Raw genomic sequence first — 20,671 nt, forward strand, 5'->3', positions numbered from 1 at the left:
CGTTTCATTCCACTCTCCATTCCACATTCCATTCCACTTCCCATTCCGTTCCATACCACATTCCATTCCACGTTCCATTCCATTTCATTCCACATTCCATTCCACATTCCCTTCCACATTCCATTCCATTCCATTACACATTTCATTCCACATTCCATTCAATTCCGTTCCAGATTGCATTCCACATTGCATTGCACATTCTCTTCAACATTCCATTCCATTCCACATTCCATTCCACATTCCATTCCACTTTCTATTCCAGAATCCTTTCCACTTTCGATTACAATCCTTTCCACATTACATTACATTCCATTCCACATTCTATTCCACATTCCATTCCCCCTTCTATTCCATTCCATTCCACGTTTCATTCCACCTTCCTTTCCATGTTCCATTCCACATTCCATTCGACGTTGCATTCCATTCCATTGCACGTTCCATTCCAACTTCCGTTCCACAATCCTTTCCATTCCATGCCACACTTCATTCCACATTCCATTCAACATTCCATTGCACATTCCATTCCACGTTCCCTTCCACGTTCCATTCCACATTCCATTCCATTCCAATACATTCCACATTGCATTCAATTCCACATTCCATTTCACATTCCATTCCCTTCCATTCCTGTTCGTTCCACGTTAAATTCCACATTCCAATTTCCATTCCATATTCCGTTCTATTCTATTCCACATTGCATTCCATTCCTTCCATTGCATTCCGCATTCCATTACATTGCATTCCGCCTTCTATTCCAGATTCCATTCCATTCCACTCCACATTCAATTCCAAATTCCATTCCATTACTTTCCATTCTCAATTCCATTCCATTGCATTCCACATTCTATTCCTCATTCCATTCCAATCCTTTCCACATTCCATTCCATTGCATTCCACATTCTATTCCTCATTCCATTCAATTCCACATTCAATTACACATTCCATTCCATTCCATTCTACATTCCATTCCATTTCATTCCACATTCCATTCCATTCAATTCCACATTCCATTCCACATTCCGTTGCATTCCCATCCATATGACATTCCACGTACCCTTCCATTTCATTCCAGATTTCATTCCACATTCCATTTCACATTCCATTCCTCATTCCATTCCACATTACATTCCACAGTCCATTCCACATTCCATTTCATTCCATTCCCCATCCCTTTCCACATTCCATTCCATTACATTCCACATTACATTCCACATTCCATTCCACAATCCCTTCCACATTCCATTCCATTCCATTCCACGTTCCAATCCATTCCATTCTATTCCATTCCACATTCCATTCGACATTCCAATCCATTCCATTCCACATTCCATTACACTTTCGGTTACATTCCTTTCCACATTCTGTTCAATTCCATTTCACCTTCCATTGCACCTTCTATTCCATTCCATTCCAAGTTTCATTGCACCATCCATTCCACCTTCCATTCCACGTTCCATTCCACTTTCCATTCGACGTTCCATTCCATTCCATTCCACTTTCCATTCCAAATTCCATTCCTCATTCCATTCCATTCCATACCATTCCAGTCCACATTACATCCCATTCCACATTCCATTCCATTCCATTCCATACCATTCCAGTCCACATTACATCCCATTCCACATTCCATTCCATTGCTTTCCACATTCCATTCGTTTCCATTGAACATTCCATTCCACATTCGATTCCACTTTCTATTCCACATTCCATTCCACATTCAAATCCACGTTCCATTCCAGTCCACTCCATGTTCCATTCCACGATCAATTCCATTGCTTTCCACGTTGCATTCTACATTCAATTCCACATTCCATTCCACGTTCCATTCCACATTCCATTCCACTTTCCATTCCATGTTTCATTCCAAGTGCCATACCATGTTCCTTTCCAATCCATTCCACCATCCATTCCACATTCCATTCCATTCCATTACACTTTCCATTCCACATTCCATACCACGTTCCATTCCACATTCCGTTACGTTCCATTCCACATTATATTCCACATTACATTTCACATTCTATTCCACATTCCATTAAACATTCCATTCCGATCTATTCCACATTCCATTCCACATTCCTTTCCACATTCCATTCCATTCCATTCCACATTGCATTCCACATTCCATTCCATTCCATTCCACGTTCCATTACACATTCCATTTCAAGTTCCATTACACGTTCCTTTCCATTTCATTCCACGTTCCGTTCCAAATTTCATTCCATATTCCTTTCCATGTTCCTCTCTTTCCATTCCACGTTCCACCACAATTTGCATTCCATTCCATTCCTCGTTACATTCCACATTCCATTCCACATTCCATTCCATTCCATTCCACATTCCATTCCGTTCCAAATTACAAAACCTTCCATTCCACATTCCACTCCACCTTCCATTCCATTCCATTCTATTCCAAATTCCATTCCACTCCATTCTATTCCACATTCCATTCCAATCCATTACGTGTTCCTTTCCATTCCATTCCATATTCCATTCCACATTCCATTCCATGTTCCACTCCACGATCCATTGCTTTCCATTCCACATTCCATTCCATTCCATTCCACATTCCAGTCCATTCCATTCAACTTTCCATTCCATATGCCATTCCATTCCATTCCATTTGACATTCCTTTCCATTCCAATCCACATTCCATTCTATTCCATTCCATATTCCATTCCACTTTACCTTCCATTCAATTCTTCATTCCATTACGTTCCTTTCCACATTCCACGTTCCATTCCACGTTCCATTCCACGTTCCATTCCATTCAATTCCACGTTCCATTCCACAATCCATTCCTTTCTATTTCACGTTCCATTCCACATTCCATTTCACATTCCATTCCTCATTCCATTCAATGTTTCATTTCTTTAATTTCTAAATTCCATTCCGCATTCCAATCCATTACACATTGCATTCCATTCCATTCCACATTACATTGCACATTCTATCCCATTCCACAGTCCATTCCATTCCATTCCATCTTTCATTTCACATACCTTTCCATTCCACATTCCATTCCTTTCTATTCCATATTGCATTCCATTCAACATTCCATTCCATCTCACATTCCATTTCATTCCAATCCATATTCCATTCCATTCCACCTTCCATTCCATTGCATTCCACCTTCCATTCCTTTCCATTCCATTCAGTTGCACATTGCAATCCGCATTACATTTCATTCTATTGCACATTCCATTCCACATTCCATTCCCTTCCATTCCACATTCCATTCCCTTCCAATCCCTTCCATACCACTTTCCATTCGATTTCATTCCGTTTCACGTTCCGTTCCACATTCCATTCCACATTCCATTCCATTCCATTCCACATTCCATTGCACGTTCCATTCCATTCCATTCAACTTTCCATTCCACGATAAATTCCACATTCAATTCCACATGCCATTCCACATTCCATTGTCTGTTCCATTCCATTCCACGATGCATTCCAGATTCCATTCCACATTCCATTACTCATTCCGTTTCACATTCCATTACATTTCACGTTGCATTCCACATTCCATACCATTACATTCCACATTCCTCTCCACTTTGCATTCCTTTCCATCCCACATTCTGTACCACATTCCATTCTATTCCCTTCCACCTGGTATTCCAAGTTCCATTCCACGTTCCATTCCACGTTCCATTCCACATTCCATTCCATTCCATTCCACATTCCATACCATTCCATTCCATTCCATTCCACAATCCATTCCATTCCATTGCACATTCAATTCCACATCCATTCCACATTCCATTCCACCTTCTATATCATTCCATTCCATTTCATTCCACAGTCCATTCCATTCCATTCCACCTTCCATTCCACATTCCACTCCACATTCCATTCCGTTACTTTCCACATTCCATTTCATTCGATTCCTCTTTCCTTTCCACTTTCCATTCCCTTCCATTCCACATTCCATTCCATTCCAGGTTCCCTTCCAAATTGCATTCCACATTCCATTCCGCAATCCATTACATTCCATTCCACATTCCATTCCACATTCCATTTCACATTCCATTACACATTCCATTCCATTCCATTCAACATTCAATTCCACATTCCATTCCATTCCATTATGCATTCCATTCCACATTCCATTTCACATTCCATTCCACATTCCGTTCCATTCCATTTCGCATTCCATTCCATTCCATTCCACATTCCATTCCACGTTCCATTAAACTATACATACCACGTTTCATTGCACGTTCCATTCCATTTCATTCCACGTTACATTCCACATTCCTTTCCATTCCATTCCACTTTCCACTGCAAATTCCATTCCACATTCCATTCCACATAACATTCCTTTCCATTCCGCATTCCATTCCACATTCCATTCCACAATCCATTCCACATTCCATTGCATTCCGTTCCTTACACCATTCCATTCTACTCCGCATTCTATTTCATATTCCATTCCATTCCATTATAAATTCCATTGCACATTCCATTCCACATTCTATTCCATTCCACATTAATGTCCACGTTCCATTCCGCATTCCATTACACATTCCTTTCTATTCCATTCAACATTCCCTTCCATATTCTATCCCATTGAATTCCAAATTCCATTCCACTTTCCATTCCACGTTCTATTCCTCATTTCATTGCATTCCTTTCCACATTACATTTCAGTCCATTCCATATTCCGTTGCATGTTCCATTCCATTCCTTTCCACATTACATTCCACGTTCCATTCCAAATCCCATTCCTTTCCTTTCCATTCCATTCCACCTTTCACACCGCATTCTATTCCAGATTCCATTCCATTCCATTCCACATTCTCTCCCACATTCCATTCTATTAAATTCCACATTTCATTTCACATTCCATTCCATTATATTCTACATTACATTCCACATTCCATTCCGCTTTCCCTTCCACAATCCATTCCATTCCATTCCACATTCCATTCCACATTACAATCCATCCCTTTCCACATTCCATTCCACATTCGATTACATTTTTTCCACACTGCATTCCATTCAATTCCACATTCCATTCCACGATCTATTCCATTCCATTCCACGTTTCATTTCACCTTCCACTAGACGTTCCATTCCACAATCCATTCAATTCCATTCCACATTCCATTCCACATTCCATTCCACTGTACTTTCCATTCCACATTCCATTCCATTCCACCTTTCATTTCATTGTATTCCAAATTGGGTTGCACTTCCCATTCCATTCCATTCCACATTCCATTGCTTTCCATTCCAAATTGCATTACAAATTCACTTCCACGTTCCATTCCACGTTTCATTCCACATTCCATTTCACATTCCATTCCACATTCCATTCCATTCCATTCCGCATTCCATTCCACATTACAATCCATTTTCTAATCCATTCCATTCCACATTCCATTCCATTTTATTCCACATTCCATTCCGTTTCATTCCTTTCCTTTCCATTCCATTCCACATTTCACTCCGTATTCCATTCCAGATTCCATTCCATTCCATTCCACATTCTCTCCCACATTCCATTCTATTAAATTCCACATTTCATTTCACATTCCGTTCCATTATATTCTACGTTACATTCCACATTCCATTCTGCATTTCCTTCCACATTCCTTTCCATTCCATTCCACATTCCATTCCACATTACAATCCATCCCTTTCCACATTCCTTTCCACATTCGATTACATTTTTTCCACATTGCATTCCATTCAATTCCACATTCCATTCCACGATCTATTCCATTCCATTCCACTTTTCGTTTCACCTTCAACTAGACGTTTCATTCCACATTCCATTCAATTCCATTCCACATTCTCTTCCACATTCCATTCCACTGCACTTTCCATTCCACATTCCATTCCATTCCACCTTCCATTTCATTGTATTCCAAATTGCGTTGCACCTTCCATTCCATTCCATTCCACATTCCATTGCGTTCCATTCCAAATTGCATTACAAGTTCAATTCCACGTTCCATTCCACGTTTCATTCCACATTCCACTTCACATTCCATTCCACATTCCATTCCATTCCATTCCGCATTCCATTACACATTCCATTCCACTTTCCAATCCATTCCATTCCACATTCCATTTCACAATCCATTTCATTCCATTCCATATTCCATTCTCATTCCATTGCATTACATTCCACTTTCCATTCCACATGCCATTGCATTCCATTTCACGTTTCATACCACATTCCATTCCATTGCATTTCACGTTCCATTATGCATTCCATTCCACATTCCATTCCATGTTCCATTCCGCGTTAAATTCCACTTTCCTTTCCATTCAATTCTACGTTCCATTCCATTCCATTCAACGTTCCATTTCATTCTGTTCCACATTCCATTCCACATTCCATTTCACATTCCGTTCCACATTCTTTTTCAATTTCCTTTCCATTCCATTCCTTTCCACTCCACATTCCATTCCATTACATTCCACATTCCTTTCCACATTCCATTCCACATTCCATTCCATTCCATTCTATTCCACATTTCATTCCATTCCATTAAAGAATCCATTCCACATACAATTCCTCATTCCATTCCATTAAAGAATCCATTCCACATTCCATTCCACATTCCATTCCACGTTCCATTCCATTACAATCCATTCCACGTTCCATTCCATTACATTCCACATTCCAATTCATTCCATTCCACATTCCTTTCCTTTCAAATCCACATTCCATTCCATTGCATTCCATTCCATTCCTCATTCAATTCCATTCCATTCCATTCCATTCAATTCAAACTTCCAGTCCATTCCTTTGCATTCCACATTCCATTCGATTCCATTCCACATTCCATTCCATTCCATTAAACTATGCATTCCACATTCCGTTCCACATTCCATTCCACGTTCCATTCCTTTGCATTCCACATTCCAATCCATTCCATTCCACATTTCATTCCATTCAAATCCACATTCCATTCCATTGCATTCCATTCCATTACACATTCCATTCCATTCCATTAAATTCCATTCCACATTCCGTTCCATTTCATTCCGCATTCCCTTCCACTCCATTCCATTCAATTCCACATTCCAGTCCATTCCATTACATTACACATTTCATTCCATTCCATTTCACAATCCATTCCATTCCATTCCATTCCATTCCACATTCCATTCCACTTTCCATTCCATTTCGCATTCCATGTTTCATTCCACGTCCTATCCCACGTTCCATTCCTCTCCATTCCACATTCTATTCCATTCCATTCCAAATTCCTTTCCATTCCCTTCCACATTCCATTCCACGTTCCATTCCACGTACCATTCCACATTCCATTCTACATTGCATTCCAAGTTCCATTTCATTCCTTTCCACTTTCCATTTCACGTTACGTTCCATTCCATTTCACGTTCCTTTCCACATGCTTTCCATTCCTTCAGACTCCACATTCCATTCCACATGCAATCCTTTCCTTTCCACATTCCATTCCATTGGATTCCACATTCCATTCCACTTTCCCTTCCATTCCATTCCATATTCTATTGCAAGTTCCATTCCTTTCAATTCCACAATACATTCTACCTTTCATTCCACATTCCATTCCACATTTCATTCCACATTCAATTGCGTTGCATTACACATTCTATTCCACATTCCATTCCATTCCATTCCATATTCCATTCCACATTCCATTCCATTCCATTCCACAATCCATTCCATTCCATTCCATTCAAATGCACGTTCCATTCCAATTTCCATTAAATTCCATTCCACATTCCATTCTCTTCCATTAAACATTCCATTATATTCCAATGCACGTTTCATTCCACATTTCATTCCATTCCGTTCCACATTGCATTCCACATTACTTTCCACTTTCCTTTCCATGTTGCATTCCACATTGAATTCCACATACCATTCCATATTCCATTCCATTCCACATTCCATCCCATTCCATTCCTCATCTCATTCCACATTCCATTCCATTCCATTCCACATTCCATTCCATTCCAATCCATTCCATACCACATTCCATTTGATTCCATTCCATTTCACATTCCATTCCCCATTGCATTCCACATTCCATTCCATTCCATTCCATACCAATTTCCATTCCACATTCCATTCCGCAGTCCATTCCATAAACCATTCCACATTCCATTCCACATTCCAATTTCGTACCATTGCATTTCTTCCCACATTCCATTTCCACATTCCACTACTTTCCAATTCACATGCCATTTCAAATTTCAATCCATTCCATTCCAATTTATTCCACATTCCATTCCACATTCCATTCCACATTCCATTCCGCAGTTCATTCCTTTCCGTTCCACATTCCATTCCATTGAAATCAACTTTGCATTTCACATTTCATTTCATTCCATTCCACATTCCATTCCAAATTCCATTCCTTTCCTTTCCACATTCCATTGCATTCCATTCCGTTCCATTCAAGTTCCATTCCACTTCCCAGTAAATTCTATTCCACATTCCATTGCACATTCCAGTCCATTCCATTTCACATTCCATTCCATTATAATCCACATTTCATTCCACAATTCATTCCATTCGATTCCACATTCCAGTCCACATTCCATTCCACATTCCATTCTATTCCATTCCATTCCGTTCCATTCCAACTTCCATTCCACATTCCATTCCACATTCCTTTCCAAATTCCATTCCTTTCCTTTCCATATTCCATTGGATCCCATTCAATTCCATTCCATTCGAAGTTCCATTCCACTTCCCAGTAAATTTTATTCCACATTCCATTGCACATTCCAGTCCATTCCATTGCACATTCCATTCCATTCCAATCCACATTTCATTCCACAATTCATTCCATTCGATTCCACATTCCTGTCCACATTCCATTCCACATTCAATTCCATTCCATTCCATTCCATTTTAACTTCCATTCCACTTTCCATTCCATTCCATTCCATGTTCCATTGCAAGTTCCATTCCACAATCAATTCCATTCCTTTCCACGTTCCATTCCACACTCAATTCCTCATTCCATTCCACATTCCACTCAGATGCATTGCACTTTCCATTCCACATTCCATGCCACGTTCAATTCCTCATTCCTTTCCAGGTTGCATTCCACATTCCTTTCCATTCCATTTCGCATCCGATTCCTTTCCATTTCAAGTTTCATTCCACATACCAATCCCCTTTCCATTCCACATTCCATTTCATTCCATTCCACGTTCCATTCCACTTTGCATTCCTTAATATTCCACATTCCATTCGACATTCCATTGCATTCCATTCCAAGTTCCATTCCACACTCCATTCCACATTCCATTCCACCTTCCATTCCGTTCCATTCCACATTCCATTCCACAATCAATTGCACATTCCATTCCACATTCCATTCCACATTCCATTCCATTGCATTCCAAATTCCATTCCACTTTCCTTACCACATTCCATTCCATTCCATTCCACATTCCATTAAAGTCCATTCCACATTACATTCGGTTCCATTCTACATTCCATTCCACATACCATTCCATTCCGTTCCACATTCCATTCCATTACACTCCACATTTCATTCCACATTCCCTTTCATTCCATTCCACGTTCTATTCCAAGTTGCATTCCATTCTATTCGACGTTCCAATCCACATTGCATTCCTTTCCATTCCACATTCTATTACTTTCAATTCCACATTCCATTCCATTGCATTCCACATTCCATTCTACGTTCCATTCCACGTTGAATTCCATGTTCCATTCCACGCCCCATTCCAGGTTCAATTAATTTCCATTCCAGATTCCATTCCATTCCATTCCACATTCCATTCCATTTCATTCCACCTTCAATTCCACATTCCATTCTACATTGCATTCCAAGTTCTATTCCATTCCTTTCTACATTCCTTTCCATTACATTCCACGTTCCATTCCACGTTCCATTCCACATTCCATTCCACATTCAAATCCTTGTTCCATTGCATAATTTCCAAGTTCCATTCCAGTTTCCATTCCATTCCATTCCACATTCCATTGCCCTTACCATTCCACATTTCATTCCCCGTTCCATTCCATTTTCAATTCCACATTCCATTCCACATTACATTCCTTTCCTTTCCACGTTCCATTCCACATTCCATTCCATTCCATTCCACTTTCCCTTCCAGATTCCTTTCCACATTCCATTCCATTCCATTCCACTTTCCATTCCACATTCCATTCCTCAATCCATTCCATTCCACGTTCCATTCAACATTCCTTTCCATTCAATTTCACGTTCCATTCCATATTCCATTCCACATTCCATTTCACCTTCCATTCCACGACCAATTCCACATTCAATACCATGATAAACTGCACGTTGCATTCCATATTCCATTCCATTCAATTCCATTCCAAATTCCCTTCCACATTCCATTCCACATTCCATTCTACGTTCTACTTCACATTCCTTTCTCAGTTCCATTGCATGTCTCATTCCACGTTCCATTCCATGTTCCATTCCACTTTCCCTTGCAAGTTTTATTCCACATTCCATTCCACTTTCCATTCCGTTCCATTCCATTACATTCCACATTCCATTCCACATTCCACTCCACATTTCATTCCGTTCCATTCCACATTCCATTCCACATTCCTTTCCACATTCCATTCCACTTTCCGTTCCATTCCATTACATTACATTACACATTCCATTCCACATTCCCTTCCACATTCCATTCCACATTCCATTCCATTCCACATTCCATTCTACATTCCATTGCACATTCTATACCACGTTCCTTTCCACATTCCATTCCACTTTCCATTCTACATTCCACTCCATTCCTTTCCTCGTTCCATTCCACATTCGATTCCACATAGCATTCCACTCCATTCCACATTGCATTCTACATTCCACTCCATTCCTTTCCTCGTTCCATTCCACATTCGATTCCACATAGCATTCCATTCCATTCCACATTCCATTCCACTTTCCATTCCACGTTCCATTCCATTCCATTCCACGATCCATTCCTCATTCCACTCCATTCCATTCCGCTTTCCATTCCACATTGCATTACACGTTCCATTCCTCGTTCCTTTCCATTGCAATCCACGTTCCATTCCACATTGCATTTTGTTCCTCTTTCCATTTCACATTCCATTCCACATTCCATTCCACATTGCACTCCGTTCCATTCCACGTGCAACTCCACTTTCCATTTAACATTCCAGTGTACATTCCATTCCAGTCCATTAGACATTGCACTGCATTCCATTCCACATTCCATTCCTCATTCCATTCCATTCCACATTCCATTCCATTCCACATTCCATTCCATTCCATTCCACGTTCCATTCCACTTTGCTTTCCACATTCCATTCCATTTAATTCCATTCCTTTCCAAATTCGATTCCACATTCCTTATCACATTCCATTCCATTCCATTTCACGTTCCATTAAAGTCCATTCCACATTACATTCGGTTCCATTCTACATTCCATTCCACATACCATTCCATTCCGTTCCACATTCCATTCCATTACACTCCACATTTCATTCCACATTCCCTTTCATTCCATTCCACAGTCTATTCCAAGTTCTGTTACATTCCATTCGATGTTCCATTCCACATTGCATTCCTTTCCATTCCACATTCCATTCCATTCAATTCCACATTCCATTCCATTGCATTCCACATTCCATTCCACGCTCCATTCCACGTTGAATTCTATGTTCCATTCCACGCCCCATTCCACGTTCATTTAATTTCCATTCCAGATTCCATTCCATTCTATTCCACATTCCATTCAATTTCATTCCACACCCCATTCCACGTTTATTTAATTTCCATTAGAGATTCCATTCCATTCTATTCCACATTCCATTCCATTTCATTCCACGTTCAATTCCACATGCCATTCTATATTGCATTCCAAGTTCTATTCCATTCCTTTCCACATTCCATTCCTTTCCATTCCACTTTCCATTCTACGTTCCATTCCACATTCCATTCCACATTCCAATCCTTGTTCCATTACATAATTTCCAAGTTCCATTCCAGTTTCCATTCCATTCCATTCCACATTCCATTCCACATTCCATTGCCCTTTCCATTCTACATAACATTCCTCGTTCCATTCCATTTTCAATTCCACATTCCATTCCTTTCCTTTCGACGTTCCAATCCACATTCCATTCCATTCCATTCCACTTTCCCTTCCAGATTCCTTTCCACATTCCATTCCATTACATTCCACTTTCCTTTCCACATTCCATTCCTCAATCCATTCCATTCCACGTTCCATTCAACATTCCTGTCCATTCAATTTCACGTTCCATTCCATATTCCATTCCACATTCCATTTCACCTTCCATTCCACCATCACTTCCATATTCAATTCCATGATAAACTGCACATTGCATTCCACATTCCATTGCATTCAATTCCATTCCACATTCCCTTCCACATTCCATTCTACGTTCCACTTCACATTCCTTTCTAAGTTCCATTCCACGTCTCATTCCACGTTCCATTGCATTCCATTCCACGTTCAATTCCACGTTTCATTCCATTCCATTCAACTTTCAATTCCAGATTGCATTGCACATCCCATTCCACATACCATTCCATGTTCCATTCCTCTTTCCATTGCACGTTGTATTCCACATTCCATTCCATATTCGATTCCGTTCCATTCCATTACATTAGACATTCCATTCCACATTCCACTCCACATTTCATTCCGTTCCATTCCACATTCCATTCCACGTTCCTTTCCGCATTCCATTCCACATTCCATTACATTCCATTACATTATATTACACATTCCATTCCACATTCCATTCCACATTCCATTCCACATTCCATTCCATTCCATTCCACATTCCATTCTACATTCCATTGCACATTCTATTCCACGTTCCATTCCACATTCCGTTCCACTTTCCATTCCACGTTCCATTCCATTCCATTCCACGATCAATTCCACATTCCACTCCATTCCATTCCGCTTCCCATTCCACATTCCATTCCACGTTCCATTCCGCGTTCCTTTCCAATGCAATCCACGTTGCATTCCACATTGCATTTTATTCTTCTTTCCATTTCACATTCCATTCCACATTGCATTCCACATTGCACTCCTTTCCATTCCACGTGTCAGTACACATTCCATTTAACATTCCAGTGTACATTCCATTCCAGTCCTTTAAACATTCCACTGCATTCCATTGCACTTTCCATTCCTCATTCCATTCCATTCCATTCCACATTCCATTACACTTTGCATTCCATTCCATTCCACATTCTATTCCACTTTCCATTCCATTCCATTCCATTCCAAATTCCACTCCACATTCCTTACCACATTCCATTCCATTCCATTCCACGTTCCATTCCACATTCCATTCCACATTCTATTCCACGATCCTTTCCATTCAATTCCACTTTCAATTCCACTTTCCATTCCATTCCATTCCATGTTCCATTCCACATTCCATTGCACATACCATTCCACATTCCATTCCTCATTCCATTCCATTCCTTTCCACCTTCAATTCCATTCCATTCCATATTCCATTGCATTCCATTCCACATTCCATTCCACCTTCCATTCCATTCCATGCCACATTCCATTCCACATTACATTCCATTCCATTCCACATTCCATCCCACTTTCCATTCAATTCCATTCCGTGCTTCATTCCACCTCCCATTTCTAGTTCCTTTCCACGTTCCATTCCATGATCCATTCCATTACATTTCACGATCCATTCCATGTTGCAGTCCACATTTCTTTCCACATTCCTTGAAATATTCCATTCCACCTTCCATTACATTCCATTCCACATTCCATTACATTCCATTCCACATTGCATTCCATTCCACATCCATTACATTCCATTCCACGTTGCATTCCATTGCATCCAACATTCCATTCCACATTCCATTCCATTCCATTTCAACATTCCATTGCATTCCATTCCACATTCCACTCCACCTTCCATTCCATTCAACATTCCATTCAACTTTCCATTCCACATTCCATTGCAAACTTCATTCCATGCATTCCAAACTCCATTCCACACTCTATTCCATATCATTCCACATTCATTTACACATTCCATTCCGCATTCTACTCCATTCCATTCCATTACATTCCATATTCCATTCCATATTCCATTCCACATTCCATTCCATTTCATTCCACATTGCATTCCACGTTCCATTCCACATTCATTCCACGTTCCAATGCACGTTACATTCCAGTCCATTCCACGTTCCATTCCACTTTCCATTCCATTCCAATCCAAGTTCCGTTCCACATTCCATTGTACATTCCATTCCAAGTTCCATTCCACATTGCATTCCACGTTCCATTCCACGTTCAGTTCCACGTTCCATTCCACGTTCAATTCCATGTTCCATTCCACATTCCATTCCGTTCAAGTTCCATTCCATATTCTGCTCCATTCCATTCCAGGTTGCGTTCAACATTTCATTCCGCATTCCATTCCATGATCCATTCCACATTCCATTGCACATTGCATTCCATGTAACATTCCACATTCCTTTCCACTTTGCTTTCCTCATTCCAATCCATGTTCCTTTCCATTCAATTCCATGTTTTATTCCACATTCCTTTCCACTCCATTCCACGTTCCATTCCACATCCCATTCCACATTCCATTCCATTCCATTCCATTCCACATTCCGTTCCACATTCGATTCCCTTCCACTCCACATTCCATTCCACATTCCATTCCATTTCATTCCACATAACATTCCACATTCCATTCCATTCCATTCTAGATATCATTCCACATTCCATTTCATTCCATTCTACATTCTATTCCCCATTCCTTTCCAATCCATTCCACCTTCCATTCCACATTCCATTCCATTTCATTCGACACTCCAATCCACATTCCATTCCATATTGCATTCTACATTCACTTTCACATTCCATTCGACATCCCATACCACATTCCATTCCACATTCCATTCCATTTTATTCCACATTCCATAACACATTCCATTCCATTCCACGCTACATTCCGTTCCATTCCACATTCTATTCTACATTGCATTCCGCGTTCCATTCCATTATATTCCACCTTGCATTCTACTTTACTTTCGACGTTCCATTGCATTCCATTTCACTTTCCATTCTACGTTCCATTAGAGGATCCATTTGGCGTTCCATTCCACGTTCCATTCCATTCCATTCCACGTTCCCTTCCTTTCCATTCAACATTCAATTCCATTCCATTCCACGTTCCATTCCACGTTCCATTCCACGTTCCATTCAACATACCTTTCCATTCCATTGCGCGCTACATTCCATTCCTTTTCACGTTCAATTTCATTCCATTTCACCTTGCATTCCAGATTCAATTTCACATTCCATTCCACCTTCCATTCCATTCCATTCCATTCCACATTCCATTTCAATCGATTCTTCTTTCCATTCCATTTAATTCCACATTCCATTCCATTCCATTCCATTCCATATTCAATTCCATTTCATTCCATATTCCATTGCATACCATTCTGCATTCCATGGCATTCCACTCCATTCCGTATTTGATTCCATTCCATTCCAGGTTCCATTGCATTCCATTCCACATTCTATTCCACATTCCATTCCACATTCCGTTCCATTCCATTCCACGATCTATTACACATTCCATTGCACATTGATTCCACGTAACATTCCACATTCCATTCCACGTTCCATTCCACATTCCATTCAGTGTTCCATTCCATTCTATTCCACGTTCCATTCCAGCTTCCATTCCACTTTCCATTCCACATTCCATTGCATTCCATTCCATTCCACATTCCTTTCCACATTCCATTCCATTTCATTCCACATTCCATTCCACATTCCATTCCACAGTCCATTGCTTTTCTTTCCACATAACATTGCACATTCCCTTCCATTGCATTCCAGATATCATTCCACATTCCATTTTATTCCATTCCACATTCCATTCCACATTCCTTTCCAATCCATTCCACATTCCATTCCATTTCATTCCACATTCCAATCCTCTTTCCATTCCAGATTGCATTCCACATTACCTTACACATTCCATTCGACATCCCATACCACATTCCATTCCACATTCTTTTCCATTCTATTCCACATTCCATAACACAATCCATTCCATTCCATTCCACGCTTCATTCCATTACATTACACATTCCATTCCACATTGCCTTCCACGTTCCACTCCATTCCATTCCACGTTCCATTCTACTTTCCATTTGACGTTCCATTCCATTCCATTTCACTTTCCATTCAACGTTCCTTTAGAGGTTCCATTCGGCGTTCCATTACATGTTCCATTACATTCCATTCCACTTTACATTCGATATTCCATTCCATTCCATTCCACATTCCATTCCTTTACATTAAACATTCCATTCCATTACATTCCATGTTCCATTCCACATTCCATTTCACGTTCAATTCCATTCCATTGCACGTTCCATTCCATTCCTTTTCACGTTCCATTTCATTCCATTTCACATTCCATTCCAGATTAAATTTGACATTCCATTCCACCTTCCATTCCATTCCATTCCATTCCACATTCCATTTCTATCCATTCCACTTTCCATTCCATTCAATTCCACAATCCATTCCATTACACATTCCATTTCATACCATTCTGCATTCAATTGCATTCCACTCCATTGCATATTCGATTCCATTCCATTCCAGATTCCATTGCATTCCATTCCACATTCTATTCCACATTCCATTCCACATTCCATTCCATTCCATTGTACATTCCATTCCACATTCCATTGCCTTCCATTCCTCATTCAATTCCATTCTTTTCCACATTCTATTTCACGTTCCATTCAACGTTCCATTCCACATTCCATTCCATTCCATTCCATTCAATTCCTGTCTGGATTCCATTCCATTTCATTCCACATTATATTCGCATTCCATTCCATTCCACATTCCATTCCATTCCATTCCATTCCATTCCACATTCCATTCCATTCCATTCCATTCCATTCCACATTCCGTTGCATGCCATTTTGCATTCCATTGCATTCCACTCCATTCCATATTCGATTGCATTCCATTGCAGTTTCCATTTCACATTCTATTCCACATTGGATTTCACATTCTATTCCATTCCATTCCACATTCCATTCCATATTCCATTCCATTTCATTCCATATTCCATTCTATTCCATTGCATATCATTCCATTCCATTCCATTCCACATTCCATTCCATTCCACCTTCCATTCCATTCCATATTGAATTCCATTCCTTTCCATTCCACATTCCATTACACATTGGATTCCGTTCCATTCCATATTACGTTGCACATTGCATTCCACATTCCATTCCACAATCCCTTTCCATTCCATTCCATTCCATTCCATTCCACTTTCCATTCCACATTCCTTTCCATTCCAACTTCCCTTCCATTCCAGTCTACATTCCATTCCACATTCCACTCCATACCATTCCACATTCCATTCCACTTTCGATTACATTCCATTCCAGATTGCATTCCATTCCATTTCACATTCCATTACACATACCATTCCATTGCATTCCATTCCACATTGTATTCCACATTACATTCCATTCCATTCCACATGGCATTCCATTCCATTCCATTCCACTTTCCAGTCCACTTTCCATTCCATGCCTTTCCGCATTACATTCCACATTCAATTCCACATTCCATTGCACATTCCATTCCACTTTCCATTCCATATTTAATTCCATTCCAGTCCACATTCCATTCCACATTCCATTCCACCATTTATTCTGTTCCATTCCACAATCCATTCCACGTTCCATTCCTTCCATGTTCTGTTGAATTGCATTCCACATTCCATTTCATTCAATTCCACATTCCATTCCATTTCATTCCATTTCATTCCACATTCTATTCCATTCCAATCCACTTTCCATTCCGTTCCATTCCACATTCCATTCAATTCCATTTCATATTCAATTCCATTCTATTCCACCTTCCAGTACATTCCATTTCACATCCCATTCCATTCCATTCCATTCCATTACAGTTTCCATACCTTTCCATTCCCTTCGATGTTCCATTCATGCCATTACACATTCCATTACATTACATTCCACATTCCATGCCATTCCATTCCCTTCCATTCAACATTCCATTCCATTCCATTCCACATATCATTCCATGTTCCATTCTTCGTTCCATTCCATGTTCCATTCCACGTTCAATTCCACGTTCCATTCCACGTTCCATTGCATTCCATTCCACATTCCATTCCACATTCCGTTACATTCCATTCCACATTCCATTCCGCATTCCATTCCATTCTATTCAACATTCAATTACATTCCATTCCGCATCCCATAACTTTCCATTCAACATTCCATTCCACATTCCATTCCACGTTCCATTCCACATTCCATATCACATTCCATTCCACTCCACGTTCCATTCCATTCCGTTCCACATTCCATTCCACGTTCCATACCATTCCATTACACTTTCCGTTCCACATTCCATTCCACATTACATTCCACTTTACATTACTTTCAATTCCACAATCCATTCCATTCAATTCCATATTCCATTCCACATTCCAATGCTTTCCATTCCACATTCCATTACATTCCACTCCACATTCCATTCCACAATCCATTCCGTATCTATCCACATTCCATTCCACTTTCCACTCAACGTTCCATTCCACTTTCCACTGAACATTCCATTCCACATTCCATTCCATTCCATTCCACATTCCATTCCATTCCTCATTCCATTCCTCATTCCATTGCATTCCATTCCACATTTCATTCCATTCCACTCCACATTTCATTTCACATTCCATTCCATTCCACTCCACATTCGATTGCACATTCCATTCCACATTCCATTCCATTCCATTCCACGTTCCATTCCATTCCACATTCCATTCCACGTTCCATTCCTGTCCCTTCCATTTTCCATTCCACTTTCCATTCCACATTCCATTCCACATTCCATTATGTTCCATTACACATTCCATTCCTCATTTCATTCCACTATCTATTCCACATTCCATTCCACATTCCAACGATATTCTGTTCCATTCCATTCCTCATTCCATTCCACATTACATTACATTCCATTCCATGATCCATTTCATTCCAATCCACTTGCAATTTCACATTCCATTCCACAATCCATTTCACATTCCACTAAACATTCCACTCCACATTCCTTTCCATTCCATTCCAAATTCCATTCCACATTCCTTTCCATTCCATTTTGCATTCTCTTCAAATTTCCATTCCATTCCCCTCCACTTTCCCTTCCACATTCCCTTTCTTTCTATTCCACATTCCATCCCACATTGCATTCCAGATTCCATTCCCCATGCCATTCCACATTCCTTTCCGTTCCATTCCTCAATCCATTCCACAGTGCTTTCCTTTCCATTCCACATTCCATTCCACGTTCGATTACATGTTCCATTCCACGTTCCATTCCAATTTCCGTTCTATTACATTCCATATTCCATTCCATTCCAGTTCACGTTACTTTTTATTCCGTTTCACATTCCATTCCACATTTCATTTCACATTCCATTCGACATTCCATTTTTCTTTCCATCCCATTCCATTCCATACCACATTCCATTCCATTCCATTCCACATACCATTCCACATTCCATTACACTTTCCATTCTATTCCGTAGAATATTCCATTTCTCATTCCATTTCATTCCATTCCACAAACCATTCCATTCCACTCTACATTTCATTCCACATTCCTTTCCATTCCATTCCACATTCCATTCCAAATTCCATTTAAAACTCCATTCTATTCCATTCTGCATTCCTTTCCACGTTCCACTCCATTCCACTCCACGTTCAATTCCACGTTCCATTCCACATTCCATTCCACATTCCATTCCATTCTATTGCACATTCCATTCCACATGTCATTCCACATGTCATTCCACATTCCATTCCATTCCATTCCACAGTCCATTACATTTCATTCCACATTTCATTCCGCATTCAATTCCTTTCCATTCCACATTCACTCCACATTTCATTCCACGTCCCACTCCAAGTTCCATTTCACGTTCCAATCCACGTTCCATTCCATTGCATTCCATGTTCCATTCCATTCCATTGCACGTTCCTTCTCACTCCGTTTCACGTTCCATTCCACATAGCATTTCACATTCCCTTTCACATTCCATTGCACATTCCATTCCATTCCACATTCCATTTCACATTCCATTCCATTCCTTTCCACGTTCCATTCCATTCCATTCCACATTCCATTCTATTCCATTCCACATTCCATTCCATTTAATTCCACATTCCAGACCATTCCATTCCTTTCCGCATTCCATACCATTCCACTCCATTTCACTTTCCATTCTTTCCATTCCACATTCCATTCTATTACATTCCACATTCCATTGCATTCCATTCCATTCCACATTCCATTCCACCTTCCATTCATTTCCATTGTACATTCCTTTCCATTGCATTCCTTTCCATTCCATGTTCCATTCCACTTTCCATTCCTCGTTCCATTCCATTCCATTACACATTCCATTCCACATTCCATTCCATTCCATTCCACTTTCCATTCCACTTTCCATTCTTCATTACATTCCGTTACACTCCACATTGCATTCCACAATCCATTCCACGTTCCATTCCATTCCTTTCCACATTCCATTATAGATTCCATTCCAC

Source organism: Pongo pygmaeus, chromosome 12, assembly GCF_028885625.2.
Source record: "Pongo pygmaeus isolate AG05252 chromosome 12, NHGRI_mPonPyg2-v2.0_pri, whole genome shotgun sequence".
NCBI lineage: Eukaryota > Metazoa > Chordata > Mammalia > Primates > Hominidae > Pongo > Pongo pygmaeus.